This window comes from Rhipicephalus microplus, chromosome 2 (genome assembly GCF_043290135.1).
Source record: "Rhipicephalus microplus isolate Deutch F79 chromosome 2, USDA_Rmic, whole genome shotgun sequence".
In the NCBI taxonomy this organism is placed as follows: Eukaryota; Metazoa; Arthropoda; class Arachnida; order Ixodida; family Ixodidae; genus Rhipicephalus; species Rhipicephalus microplus.
Genome location: NC_134701.1, coordinates 80,129,671 through 80,144,629, shown reverse-complemented (window position 1 = coordinate 80,144,629; position 14,959 = coordinate 80,129,671). Strand labels below are relative to the sequence as shown.

Sequence of the window (14,959 nt, the reverse complement as noted above, 5' to 3'; positions counted from 1 at the left end):
CGAATGGCAACGCAGGGTTGCGGCCGTACAGAAAAAAGAACGGAGAATAGCCGGCAATGTCATGCCTTGACGAATTGTATGCAAACGTAACTTAGGGGAGCGTTGCGTCCCAGTCACGGTGATCAGCAGAGACGTACATGGACAACATGTCTGTAAGAGTTCGGTTGAGGCGCTCTGTGAGACCGTTGGTCTGGGGATGGTAGGCAGTAGTAAGGTGATGTTCGGTAGAGTGGCTACGGAGGATTTCGTCAATAAATAACTTTTGTGAGGAAGCAGCGGCCCCGATCCGTCAGAAGCTGGCGCGGAGCCCCATGTCGCAGAGTGACGTCATTCAGTAGAAAGTCTGTGACGTCTGTAGCGCAGCTACTTGGCAAGGCACGAGTTATAGCGTATCTGGTCGCATAGTCAGTTAAGACAGCGATCCATTTGTTGCCTGACTCGGACGTTGGGAAAGGTCCGAGCAAGTCGAGGCCGACGCTGAAAAATGGTTCCGGGAGAATGTCGATAGGTTAGAGCAGGCCAGCCATACGGAGAGCAGGACATTTGCGATGCCGGCAGCGCTCTCAAGCAGCGACATAGTGGCCCACAAATTTATACAGGCCAGGCCAAAAGAACCGTTGCCGCACGCTGTGATAGGTGCGTGAAAAACCCAGGTGTCCTGCCATTGGATAGTCATGCAGATGCTGAAGAATGGTGGCACGCAGGTGTCGGGGAATAACTAACAAAAATTCCGGACCATCAGGCTTCATGTTGCGGCGATACAGAATTTCATTGCGGAGGACATATTGACAGAGCGAAGGGTCGTAATGTCTTGAAAATACTCGGTCAATGACCATCTTGAGGGTTGCGTCCCAGCGCTGCTCTGTGCCGATGTGCAAATCAGATATGATGAGCACGCAAGAATCGCTCTCATGGACAGTGAGGCTAGCAGGGTCCACTGGATAACGGGAGAGACAATCGGCATCTTGGGGCAACCTGCCAGACTTATACATTACGTCGAAGTTGTACTCCTGGAGACGTAAAGCCCAGCGACCTAGGCGACCAGTTGGGTCCTTGAGCGACGACAACCAACACAGAGTGTGGTGGTCCATAATAACTGAAAGCTCCCGGCCGTACATGTAGGGGCGAAATTTCGCTACAGCCCAGACCAATGCAAAACACTCGCGCTCCGTTATCGAATAGTTTCGCTCAGATGTGGAGAGAAGGCGGCAGCCATACGCAATAACACGCGTTTGGCCCCCTGGTGTTGAGCGAGGACGGCGCTGATACTGTGAGCACTGGCGTCTGTGCGAACTTCAGTCGTCGCGGACGGGTCGAAGTGAGCCAATATTGGTGGTGAAGTGAGCAGGTCGATCAGTGAGGAAAACGCAGCTGCTTGGTTTAGCCCCATGAGAAGGACGCATTCTTTTTGAGAAGATCAGTCAGTGCTTGTGCAATTGTAGCGAAATTGCGTAAAACGTTGGAAGTACGAGTATAAGCCCACAAAACAACGAACATCTTTGGTAGTAGAAGGCAGAGGAAAGTTCTTGACAGCGCTAACCTTGTTAGGGTCCAGTTGGACGCCAGCAGCACTTACACGATGACCAAGGACAGTGATTTCTGGTCGACCAAAATTGCACTTTTTCGAGTTAAGCTGGAGTCCCGCTCAACGAAAAATGGCTAGAATGGTCGACAAATGAGTTAGGTGGCTTTCAAATGTTGGGGAAAAAAACAATCACATCGTCGAGGTAGCAAAGGCAGATGGACCATTTATAACCACGGCGGAGAGAGTCCATCATGCGTTCGAACGTTGCCGGGGCGTTGCACAGCCCAAAAGGCATAACCTTGAATTGATAGAGGCCTTCCGGTGTGACAAAGTTTTTTCTCGGTCTAAGTCGTCGACAGAAATTTGCCAATAGCCCCAACGCAGATCTATAAATGAGAAGCATTGCGCGCCATGAAGGAAGTCAAGGGCGTCGTCGATTCGTGGCAGCAGATATACGTATTTGCGGGTTATGTTGTTCAAGGCACGGTAGTCAACGCAAAATCTCCAACTGCCATCCTTCTTTTTCACTAAAACAGCAGGTGACACCCATGGACTTGAAGAGGCCTTTATGACTTCTTTGGAAAGAATATTCTCGACTTCTCGTTATATGACCTGGCGTTTGGACTGGGAAACACGATATGGTCGCCGTCTAACAGGACTAGCATCGCCGGTATGTATTTGATCACGCATGACGGACGTTTGACCCAAAGGGCGGTCATCGATGTCGAAAAGATCTTGGTAGGTGGTCGGAACGTAGTGGAGTTGCGCAGCCTGATAGGACAGAAGATCAGGGGCAATCATCATCGTGATTTCGTCGGTAGGTGCGTTTGCTCGGCTGGCTGCAATAGGGGGCGAGCAGTCTTCAGGGTCTAATGCCACGATGTTACATGCATCAAGTGGGGAAACATGGCCTAAGGAAATGCCTTGCGGGAGAAATTGGGTCAAACTACTAAAGTTGAGGAGCGGAAGTTGAACATAGTTGTCCACGATAGTCACGATGGTATGCGACACAGCAACACTTCAGGCCAAGAGCACATCCACTAGTGGAGACACTATGTAGTCACCGTCAGGAAGAGCTGGTGAAATCATTAAGGCCACAAACGCGGTGGCTTGCGGCGACAGCCGAACATATTCAACAGCGCACAAGCGTTGTGACAGTGAGGACAGCACAGCCCCAAGTTGAGGCAGTTAAAGTTGGAGAACGCCGGTTGCACATTCGATGAGCGGCATGAGTGGACAAAAAATTAAATCCAAGAATCGAGTCATTGGGGCACTGCTCAATAACTGCAAAAAGAGCAGATGTTGGATGATGCGTGCTGTGCACATTCCTGTGATGGCAAGACTTCTTCTGTCGGCGACACGAATAATGCCAGGAGCAGCCCGTGTGAGAACTTTCTTCAGGCGGCGGCGAAGTCGGGCACTTATCGCAGAAATATGCGCCCCGGTGTCAATAAGTGCAGAAACAGTCGGGCCGTCAACGTCGACGTCGATCAAATGTCGTCGTGTCGGCAGTACAAGGAGAGGATTTGAGGTCGGTATCAAGGATGCAGCTTTACCTCTAAGAGCTGCACTGCTTAGTTTTCCTAAAGAGAAATGAGCGGGGAGCGCGGGCATCGTCGTAGCGGAGAAGGGGACGACAGTCGACGTCCAGGTAGGTAGGTAGTCAACTTCACGTCAAATGATTCACGAAGGAATCATTTGAGGGGGGGGTGTGGTTAGGGAAGTGGAATCAGGATGATGACGAGCCCTCGGGCCGCTCTAGGTGGCCGGACACTGCTGTGCTTCGGCGACCCTTCTGGCCCAGCTCACTGTCCGGAGCTGTAAACCCGGTTGCGAGCTGCCCAGAGCAGCCTCCCATCGCTCTTGGTGTTCTGACCCTTGCCACGGAGGCTTGGGTATGTTTGGACAATTCAGAAATATGTGCTGGAAGTCGGCTCTGGTGCTAGGACATAAGTTGCAATGAGGCGAGGTTTCGCCATGTGTAAAAAGGGAGAGAAGAAAAGGAGTCGTTACTGTGGCCGTTTGAAGTCTGCGCCACAAAGCCTGGTCACTTCTGGAGAGAGATTTATGTGGCGGGGGATACGTTAGGCGGGAATTTCGGTAAAATAGCGTGATATTGTGATAGCTGAGAAGTCGATTTCTGGCACTTCGAAGCGAAGGCAGGTCGCTGTGAGCCCAGTTGGCGAGTGCTCAGGCTTGGGTGTGAGCGGCCGTGTTGCCTGGGTGTCCACAGTGCGCAGGGACCCAGAGGAGGGTGATGAGGCGATCAGGCGGAAGAAATGATTCAAGAATTTCAGCAGCCGGAGAATGAATTCGGAAAATGGCGAAATTACGAATTGCAGTTTTTGAATCAGAAAAAATATACTCAGCGGAGGAGGGAACAATGGCTAAAGCAATTGCCACCTCCTCTGCTTCCAGGGATTCTGTCGAATTTGGAAGGGACGCACTAGCGACCAGTTTTTTAAATCCATCTACGACGGCTACCGCGAAAGCTCGATGATCTACATATTCGGCCGCGTCTACATAGACTGCGGGAGAATTGGGAGGGAAGCGCTTCTGAAGGGACTTGACTCGAGCTTCCCGTCGTGCCCGATTATGTTCTGGGTGAGTATTTTGGGGGAGTGGCGGGATTAATAGGTTGCTGCTAACAGTGACGGGAACTGCGTGCGTGGCCGTGGTGTGACCAGGAACGTTGATTCCAAGTCGGCGCAGGAGTACCTGTCCTGTTTCTGTGAGTGATAGTCTTTGATATTGGCTGAAAAGATGCGCCTCTACAAGCTCTCCCAGAGTGTTGTGCACCCCAAGTTGAAGTAGTTTATCCCTGGCTGTTGATTTAGGGAGATGGAGCGCAGTTTTATAGGCATTACGAATGAGTCTGTTAAGTTGCTCGATCTCCGTAAGTGAGAGATAGAGGTAGGGGATAGAATAGGTAATTCTGCATAGGCAAAAGGCCTGTATGAGGCGGCGTGTGTCTGCTTCCCTCATGCCGCGATGACGATTGGATATGCGCTTAATGAGGGAAGCTGTATTTTGAACTGAGGTGCGGATTAACTTTATGGTGTCAGCGTTCGAGCCATTGTCGGAAATGTTAAGGCCTAAAATATTGATTTTATTGACCCTGCGAATAGGGGTGTCATCAAGCATGACTTGAATGTGACATGTATCTTGCTTTTTAAAGTCAATTACTAGGAGTTCCGATTTAGCCGCCGAGCAGGTGAGCCCAATATTGTTGGCGTGTTTAACAACAATGTCAGTGGCCAACTGAAGCTTCGATTCGATTTCGCCATGGTTGCCAGTATTAACCCAGATGGTGATGTCATCCGCGTACAAGGAGTGATTGATAGAAGAAAGTTTGGCAAGTTCCAGCGCTAGCGGTATGAGAGTAACGTTAAAAAGGAACGGGGACAAAACTGATCCCTGGGGCGTTCCCTTGCTACCTAGCATGAAGGGATCGGTTTTGAAAGTGCCCAACTGTAGGCATACGGACCTATTGCTGAGAAAGGCAGAGACATACCTGTGCGTGCGAGAGCCTACGTTTAGTTCACTAAGAGATTGTAAAATCGAGGAGTGAGAAACATTATCAAAAGCCTTAGTCAGGTCCAATGCAAGGATGGCTCTGGTGATTTGTGGAAAAGTAAGATTTAGCACGTCCTCCTTAAGCTGCAGCATGACATCCTGAGTGGAGAGTCCCGCTCGGAAGCCGTACATGGTGGAGGGAAACAGTTTTTCTTGTTCCATGTAGCGATTAAGACGATTGAGAATTACATGCTCCATCAGTTTTCCTGTACATGAGGTAAGAGAGATCGGTCTCAAATTATTAAGGTCTAACGGCTTATTATGTTTGGGTATGAAAGTCACCTTAGCTGACTTCCATTCCTGGGGCAGCGTGCCCTGCTCCCATTGTTGATTCATGTAATCGGTAAGAGCTGCCACTGACTTGGAGTCTAAATTTCGGAGTGTTTTGTTAGTAATTCCATCTAGTCCTGGAGCAGATGTGGTGCGAAGTTTGCTTAGGGCAGCCCAAACTTCCACCTCTGCGATTGGTGAATTCAAGTCTGCATTGGGAGCTCCTTTGTAGGTAGGTAATGATTCTCGCCTTGGGCCAGGGAAGTACGTAGTTTTCAGAGCAGTTTCAACGTCTTGCCCTTGTTTTTCTACTTCAAACAAAAGTTTCGCAATTCGCTTATTACTTTCACATCGCGAGGAGCATGGATCTAACATATGGCGAAGCAGGGACCAAGAGTTCTTCATATGTAGAGTACCGTCGAGCCGGTTACATATCTGGTTCCATTGCTGCGATGAAAGTTCGGCCGCGTGTTCAGTTACAAGCTGGAGTGTTTGTGACATTTCGCGTTTTAGTTTACGATTATATTTTTGCTTGAGCCATCGTTTCTCCAAGCTGTGATAGGCCTCCCATAGGTGGAGTAGCCTGCTGTCTACTGGATCACGGATATGTGCTGCCGGGGCTACTTTTTCGCTAAGAGCTACATCCTGTTTAAGCTGAGACGCGCAGTCTTTGTAGTCTTGAATTTCTTTTTTCGGGTTTCGGTCTCGGATTTCGCGAAATTTATCCCAGTCAACAATATGTTTTAAATGAAACTGTGGACGAAAATTGGCATGGGGCAGCGTAATTGTTAGGATGTAATGATCACTGCCGAGGTTGACCCCACTGTCTGTCCAGTTAGCTTGTCGCACATTTTTAGTGAAAGTAAGGTCAGGGGTGGTATCTCTGCTCACACTGTTGTCAATTCGTGTTGGTAGCATGCAGTCAGTGACTAGAGTGCACCTGTTTCGCTGAATGTATTGAAGAAGGCTGGTGCCCTTTCGAGTGTTTCTCCTGTAACCCCAATCTACGTGCGGGGCATTAAAGTCACCCGTTACAACTATGGGAGCAGAGTTTGCTATTTGGATGGCCCTATCGATTGCTTCAAAAACAGCAGTGAGGCCATCTCTAGGATGAGAATAAATATTCAAAATAAAATATGTGCCTTGTCCTGTATGACGTGGGAGAAGTTCAAGAAGAAGGCAGTCACTGTAAAGATCGGAAAGGTCATGCGCTATAAACGAGATATTCCTCTGTATATATGTGGTAGCCCATGGGGAGCTAGGATGCGAATGTACAGCCTGATAGCCGAGGAGTTTGCAAGCTTTTAAAGGCTCCTGTACGGAGATGACATCAGGGGCCCGTGTAGACCGTTGTATATAAAGCGAGAGGTTGTCTCTCTTGTTTCTTAATCCACGGCAATTCCATTGCCATATGCAGAGTGAAGAGGGTGAAGATGAGGCAAGGGTGCAGGAGGGGGTTATGGCTCCGAAGGCGCTGGAGAGGGTTGAGATTGTGGGAGAGATTCGATTCGAGCAACTAACACGTCTAGAATACTCTCTATCTTATTGAAGCGTTCAGCAATTTGCGTAAAGCCTAAATCAACCTTTTGTTTGAGTTCCCGGTGTTCTTTCCGAATTTTTTGACTGGTGCTTTTAAAATCATCCTCTGATGACTCGAGTTGCTCTGTCCTTTTCTTTTTTGCTGGCTGTGGAGAGGAATCAATAATGTCCATCCCTGACTGGGCTGCCATATCAGGCTCTATGACAGAGGGGGAGATAGATAGGGGTGGAGAAGACGGGGGTGGGGCAGCCATATCAGGCTCTATGACAGAGGGGGAGATAGATAGGGGTGGAGAAGACGGGGGTGGGGCAGCTGTAAGTGTACTTAAACGTTCCAGCAGCAGAGCCAACTGTTGCTTTAACTCTTGATTCTCTCGCATTAGACGTTCGATAGTCTCCTGAGTTTTAGAATTTTCTTTAGCGTCAGAGAGCATACTACAGGAGCAGGAGGCTTGCTTTGCCCAGCTCACCTTTTCGGGTTTGCTGCTGAAGTCGCGGCTTTGTGATGCACTTCGTCCAGGGCTTTTGCCTTTGCTGCCACGGTTTCGTCCAGGACTCCTGCTTCTGCTGCTACGGTTTCGTCCAGGACTCTTGCTTCTGCTGCTACGATCTCTATCGTCGATGCTTGAAAAAAACTCCTTCTCGAGCTGGAACTCGGGCTGCTCCTGCTGGTGCTCTTGTTGCGGCCTTTGTCGTGGCCGAGAGAGACGGCTGACGCCACGCTGAAAGCGTTGCTTGCATGCCCTGTCACCCGTCTTGTGAGCGTCCCCACAGATGACGCACTGCGGGGTGCAGGGATAGTCCTCCGGGTGTTTCTGTCCGCAGCTTGAGCAAGTTAGGCGATTTGGCAAAGGACATACATATGTCGGTGGCCGACTTGTCTGCAGTTTAGGCACGCTTCCACCTTCGGTCGAAAGTTGAAAACGGCGTAGAGGATGCCAAACATTTTGACTGACGGAGGAAGCTCCTCAGCCATGAAGTGAATGAGCACTGAGCGTGAGGTACGCCCCATGTCCCTTGCTTGGACTATTGGTAGAAGGGGATTCGCCCGACGTAATTCTTGAAGCAAGTCCTAAGGTGATTCACCATTCCAAGCGCGGTAGATGATCCCTGCCCGTGCCCCGTCCGGGGGAGCTATGTACGCGTGAAATCCCAGTTTTTTACCACGTAGCGTGAGTTCTCGTATTTTTGCATAGTTGGCAACTCGGTTGGCGCAAGATGTGGACACGGTGAAAATAGTCTTGGCCAGATTGGTGCACACAAGATCTTCGTCGGCAACCACAGAGTGCAGTCCGCTTTTGGCGACTACAGCCGCTCGTAACTCTTTGTCGTTGTATTGGGCCAGATCTACGCCCGCACTCGGACGAAAGACAATCTTGAAGTCGTCGACTGGCAACCGTGGCAGTCGTTTTAAGCGAGGACGCGCCACAGCTGTGTTGTCGAGCTTTGAGGAAACGCTGGGCGGTGATTCCGTTTTGCGTGCTGGCGTTTCGGCAGCTGACGCCGCTTTACTTGACTGCATTCCTTCAGTGTCTTTTGACTGTTGTCGAGGTGAGCGTTGTCGGGCATTCAGGACTACACTCCATTCTTCTGGGTTGAATTCTGTGGCAGGCAAATCCGTGTCACTCACCATGTATGCTATTGCGTTGCCGAATGAACTTGTGCACGCGCGTCGAAGCGCGATCCCGACGCCGGTGCCGGTGGCGTTAGGGCTAACGAGGCGGCGTTCCCCCGCTCAGCAAGAGTTGATGTTTGCAAAGCTCCTCAAGAACAAAGAGGTTTGAGGCACTCACCAGCAGCGTCGGCAACTTTGTGAAGTTCAAGAGAGACCACTGTTGGCACCAAAAAAGCAGTCTTGGTTCGACAAAAACTTCGTAGAATACGGAGCCCATGCGAGGCACACCAGCCTTGCCTGGCCCCCTAGCGGACTCTCTCAGTCGACGTCCAGGCGGCGAACGAGACTGATGACGTCGAGGCAACGGTGAGCGACAGTGCTGCATATCAGGGGTATCGAAGGCGTTGGACTCGAAGGGTGGAAGGCAGCGGTAGTTGTCGGGGATCGGCGCAAGAGGCTGGAAGAAGCGGTAGCTGTCGGCGCGGCGAGCAATGTTGTACTGTGTTCAGGACGAAGACCAATGGTTGTGACAATATTGTCACGTGGTCGCGATGTGGCCGAAGACAGAAGACGTTTTGTTGGGATTCAACTGTTTATTTGGGCGAACCTGTACCCGGTAAACAGAAAGTTCGATTACAGTCGCAGTCTTGCACAGAAAGCAGTGAACGGAGCATCGGCCGTCGATCAACTACTGACAAGCGGCGAAGTGCGTCGGCATTTATACTCTTGCCATCGAATGTTCTAGCGTTATCGCTGGTGGTGACGAGTGTTCCAGAATAATCTGTACAGTTCGCGGAGTGGGCGTGATCTTATCGAAATTATCTACTACAGTCCCGAAGCTTCTCGAAAACTGCAGGCACGGTTTGCGCTGAGAATTGTGTAGTGTATTGGGACGATAACAAAGCTTGAGGAATGGAATGTGGCAATATCATGCGATGTGCCCTATGCGGCGGCAGTTGAAGTATATCGACCGATCATCCGCAGTTCTCCATTCGGCCGGATTGCGAGAGCATAGATAAGACCTTTCCTGGGGCGGTGACCGGGGGCGAGGTGGCAACCTTGAACGGAAGCCTTTTGGTTGAGACTGAACAACGCCGCAGACATTGAAACTCAAATTGCTGAGTTCTTTCCGCACAATCGACTGTACCAAGCAAACCTGAGATACTTGCGAATAGACGTGGCCGTTGTTGGGAAGAGCAGGTGTAATTGCTTCGATTTCCCGTCGGACGATTTGCATAATTTCAGACGCCGGTGAAGCCTGCCGACGAGAGGTCAGTCCATCTTCGTAGCAGGATGTCGCAGCTGTGTTCGGCAGTCGAGTGAATGATCTTGAAATACGCCTGCTTTTGGCCACTTCAAAACGCCAGCATTCCTGAATAATTCTCTCGACGGTCGCGCAGTTTCGGCACATTAGCAGGTTGAACGCATCGTCCGCTATCCCCTTGAGAACGTGGCCAACCTTATCAGACTCCGACATGTCATTGTAGACTTTACGACATAAAGCCAGCATGTCCTGTATTTACAAGATATACGGCTCTGTGGACATCTGAACCAGTATAGACAACTGCTTCTTTGCAGCCGCTTTTCGACTGATGGGCTTCCCAAATAAGTCGCGAAGCTCCTCCTTGAATGTGTCCCAATAGCCGATCTCCTCTTCATGGGTCTCGTACCAGACTTTGGCCGTGCCTTTCAGGTAGAACAGCATGTTGGCCAGCATGAGAGTCGGGTCATACCGGTTGAGCGCACTGGTACATTCGTAGTCAGCTATCCAGCCGTCAACATCAACTTCGTCCGTACCGCAGAAGGTTCCTGGATGCTTCGGATGCGTTAGCACGTACGTGGGTGGGGGTGGGGCCGGTGGAGGCGTTGCCGTGGATGGTGCAGGCGTTGCCGAGGTCGATGGAGAGGTGGCCATGGGATCAGTCTTGTGTTCCATCACAGAAACGCCGATTTGACGACCACAGCGGAGCTTCGTTGTATGGCCATTCGTCACCCAGCACGTCCACCAATTTGTTACGGGGATTACAAACACATGGAAGAGAGAAACGAGTGTATTTGCAATATTTACATGTAGGAGTGACACGACAGGGCTGCAAGCATCTCGCGCTTCGAGTCCGCTTCTTCTTCATCGATTCGTCTATGACGGCAGAGCCATGCCCACTGCCTCGTAACGGTATAATTGCCTGTAGCTGCCTTGATACACAGTATCTGGCTTAACTAGGGGGTGCTTCGAGTCAACCATTAGGCTCTTCAAGGCCTTCTCAGGAAGATACATTTCCCAGTTCGGCCTCACTCCCCTGCACCTGCACTGCGGAGAAGCATGCAATAAAGACAAGCACACGGATGGATGGATGAAAAAACTATTTCGTCAGAAAGTAACTGCGAATGATTCCATGTTAGATTACCATCAGCTCAATGTTGACGGCGACCTGTGTGGCCCTCTCCACGACCCTTGTCTAGACGACTAGGTCTGAGCTGGTCAACACGGACTCGCAGTGCTCAAGGGAGCAAGAGCAATCACGCATAATATCCGATGGTGGCACCATGCTACATTCCCAAAGTATGTGACCATATGTGGTCACAGCCTGGCACCATTTACATTGCGGTTTCATCTTCTCTGCGTATATTTTGTTCTATACGTAAGGGTTGGGAAAAGTTTGCGTGTGCAGTTTTCTCCAGACGCATTCCTGCACCTTAGTCAACCGCTTGTGGGGGGTAAGATAAAATTTCCGTTCTAGTTTATAATGATTCGTGGTGTCGTGAAAGGACACCAGCCCATCTCTCGCGGGCCTCTCCGGAACAGGCGGCTTACCTGCCCAGCTAACGAGACCTTGAGAACATTCAGGTGAGCCGCCTCGTTCCCAGGGTTCCGAGAGTGTGCTGGTACCCATACAATTTCTATTTCTCAATTTCTCGTCCCGTGGCCCAATGCAGAAATCGTGCGGCGGTCGCCGATATTCTGCCCCTCGCCAAATTTCAGATGGCTGTCTTTGAATCACTCAGAATCAAGTCTGACTGAGAATTACTTATAGCTAGTGCTCTTGCCGCTTCTTCTGCAGTTTCTTAGGAGCGGGTTTCAACCGACCAAGCGTTCCCGCCTGTCCACCGCCACAATCACAAAAGCGTCTTTGTCCTTATAATCCGCAACATCTGTATAGACTGCCGCTTTGTACTCGCCGTACTCAACGTGTAAAGCTCTGGCTCTTGCCTGCCTGCGCTGCGTATGGTGAATCGGATGCATATTTTTGGGCAAAGGTTTTATGTACAGGGCCTTATGTAACTCTCGTCGCACCTGAATTTTAGTGTCCCCAGTGGGAGCCTCTACTCCAATGCCAATCCTTTTCAATATGATCCTACCCACTTTAGTTGTCAAAAGCCTAGGTTGCTGCATCACCAGGTGCGCCTTCTGTAGTTCGTCCTGGGTGTTGTGCACTTCTAGATTTAACAGGCTTTCTGTAGGCTCATTGTTAGGCAACCCAAGGGCTGCCTTGTAAGTTTGCCAAATCATAGCCTTGACCTTACCTTTTTCTGTAGCATCCAAATTCATATAAGGTGTCGCATAAGTAATCCTGCTGAGCAGAAACACTTGTACCAGCTTAGAGAGATCCTTTTGTTTAACCTCTATACGGTTAGTGATTCTCCTGATTAGCCTGACAATAGCATTGACCGTGGTCTTAAGATTTAAAGGGCCACCCTACTCTTCCTGTTAGTTTGCAGATAGGCCCAGAATCCTAATCGTTTGAGCTTCAGCTACGGGCCTACCCCCATGTGTATCTCCAGTTGCGGTAACGGAAGAAAGTGTCTCGCATGTAGCCCTCTGGGTTTGTCCCGAACCACAAAAAGCTCTGACTTAAGCTGAGGGCATGAAAGTCCTGCCCGCTCTGCCAACTCTTTGACAATATTCACTGCCTGTTGTAGTGTTTCTTCCAGATGTGCGTCACTACCGTTGGTTAGCCATAGGGTAAATATCATCAGCATAAAATGTGTGTTTCAGTCCCAGTATCTCCTCCAGCCTTGGTGGTATTTTAATCAAAGCGAGGTTAAACAGGAACGGCGATAAAACTGAACCCTGTGGGCTCCTTTTGCCTCTCAACGGGAAGGAACCAGATTTGATATCTCCAATTGAAATTTCTGCAGTTCGGCCCTCCAAGAATGATCTGATGTAGCAGAAGGTCCTAGCCTCCGGGCCATTTTCCGATGATTATTTAATATTGTCTCATGCGAAACATTGTCGAAAGCTTTATTCAGGTCAAGCCCCAATATAGCTTTGGTGCCCGTGCCATGTCCGGGATTGACTACGTCATAACATCCTGCATGGACAAATCGGCCCTAAAACCAATCATGGTTAGGGGAAAGATCGCCTTGTCCTCTGCATAACCCTGAAGCCTGTTGAGAACCACATGCTCCATCGATTTGCCTATACTTGATGTCAGCGATATAGGGTGCAGGTTCTCCAAGCAGAGTTTCTTGCCTGGCCTAGGAATAAAGATAATCCTAGCATGCTTCCATTGTGCTGGGACCTCCCCGGCCACCCAATACTTGTTTATCAAGTCAGTGATAGCCCCAACTGATTTGAAATGTAGGTTTCTAAGCATTTTGTTAGTAACCCCGTCCGGACCTGCGCCAGATGTAGTACGCAGCTGCCCCATGATAAACTCCACCTCCGCCATTGTAAATTCTTCATCTAGTTCCGTGTTTTCCACCTCCGAGTAGTGTGCTAAACTACCGTCTACTCCATCAGTTATGTACCGATTCCGGAGTTCCTGTATAAACTCTCCAATTGTGCCTTTATACTAACGCATTAATTGAGTCATTTGTCCCTGTTGCGCCGATTTGGTTGCTGCTGGATCCAAAAGATGCCTCAACAACTGCCATGTATTTGGGCATTTAAACTTTTCATTTATGCGATCACAAATCTGGCCCCACTGCTTAGCTTGCAACTCAACTTTATAATTATTGATTTTACAGTCTAACTTGTTCGTCCTTCTGCGAAGGATGCCATTATGTTTTCGCTTCTTCCGCCTTCTCAAGAGACTCGCATGCGCTTTCCACATGTGTAATAGTCTAGAGTCCACCGTAAACTCCTCCTGCATGACTGGCACTTCTACCGTGGTACTCTTTACATCTTCCTTGAACACCTCTACCCATTGTCCAGGTCTTCAATTTTCCCGTTCACAGCGTCTGCCCTGTTTTTCCTAAATCTGTTCCAATTCATAATTCCATGCCCCTTCACTTTGTCTTTATGCTTTGCAGCACTAAACGTCGTGAAAAAGATATAGTGATCACTTCCTAGTGCTTGTCCCGTGTTAATCCGCTTTGCATTACTGATACCTTTAATAAACGTAAGGTCCGGAGAGGTATCCATGCTTATGCTGTTGTTTATCCTCGTATGAACTTTTGGATTGTTTAACAGCGTCCATCGCAGATCCCAGGCAACTTGCCAAGTTGCTTTGGCAAGTTGTGACATTGGTGTTTTTTATGTATTGAGTTTTAAGCACTGGAATTGCTCAGTATTAGAATACTGAAGAGGTATGCCGTTCTGTCATTGGTGTTTTTTATTTACCGAGTTTTTTTTCGTTCGATACTGGTTACGAACACCGGCGAGGGAGGTGGCAGACAACTCCGGCACCGCTGTGACTTGTGTTCTGATCTTATCGCAGCTCTCGCTGCAAAAGGCCCTTGAAAGGCCGTTCTTGCAGCTTTTGCTGTGACTGCGCTGTAAGTTCTGTGCAGGCTTTGCACAGAACGCACTGCACATTAGTCAGTTTGACAGTATTTGAGTATCTGCTGGGCCATCTACATTCTTTTTTAGAGAAAGTGTTTGCTTTTGTACAATGTTACTTGCAATGTTGGCAGTGTCATGAGGAAACTATTTGTGGGCAATTTATCTCGTCCTTGAATCTCCCTTCTTGTGAGTTTTGTCTTTTTCTGAATCAAGAGCTACATTACGTAAAGCTCACTGATGGGCTCGGCAACTCGGTTGGCATTCATGAAAACATGTGCAGGGCAAGTGCGTTGGGACAGTTAATAAATTCATCCACTAGAGTTACCATGTTTTACTGTGAGCATTTGCTTAGGCAATTGTTTACAGAGTTGGTACCGTGATATGCAGCGCTATTATCAGTACAGTACCAGCCAGCTCCATGCAAGACTGTTTGAATTTGCAGGTGCTTGCTGTGTCTCTACACCACGGGTCTAATGTTGAATTCCAGTGGCAAAGCCCGAGCAGCCGACGGACTCTGCGAGCGAGCTCGCAACTCTGGAGTAGAGCATAGCCTCCAGATTCGTGATGGGAACACAACACATGCAACTGGAGCAAGGTGGAAAGGGTAGGTATATCTTTTGAGTGCAGAGTTGTCCAGAGTACTTTGCATGCACAGATTTTAATTGGCTGCCAAATTACTGCTTATATACAGTAGTTACAATATTGCTGT

At 49.3% G+C, this 14,959-nt stretch overlaps 1 long non-coding RNA gene across 6 annotated transcripts in view; it reads left to right on the top strand.

The window, feature by feature from the left end:
• The window catches only part of LOC119170834 (uncharacterized), a 51,153-nt gene that overhangs the window by 24,712 nt on the left and 11,482 nt on the right, over window positions 1-14,959 (top strand). For all 6 annotated transcript variants that reach the window (XR_012893715.1, XR_012893714.1, XR_012893716.1 and 3 more), the window contains one exon: window positions 14,693-14,854. This is a non-coding gene — a long non-coding RNA (uncharacterized LOC119170834). The remainder of the gene's footprint in view (window positions 1-14,692; window positions 14,855-14,959) is intronic.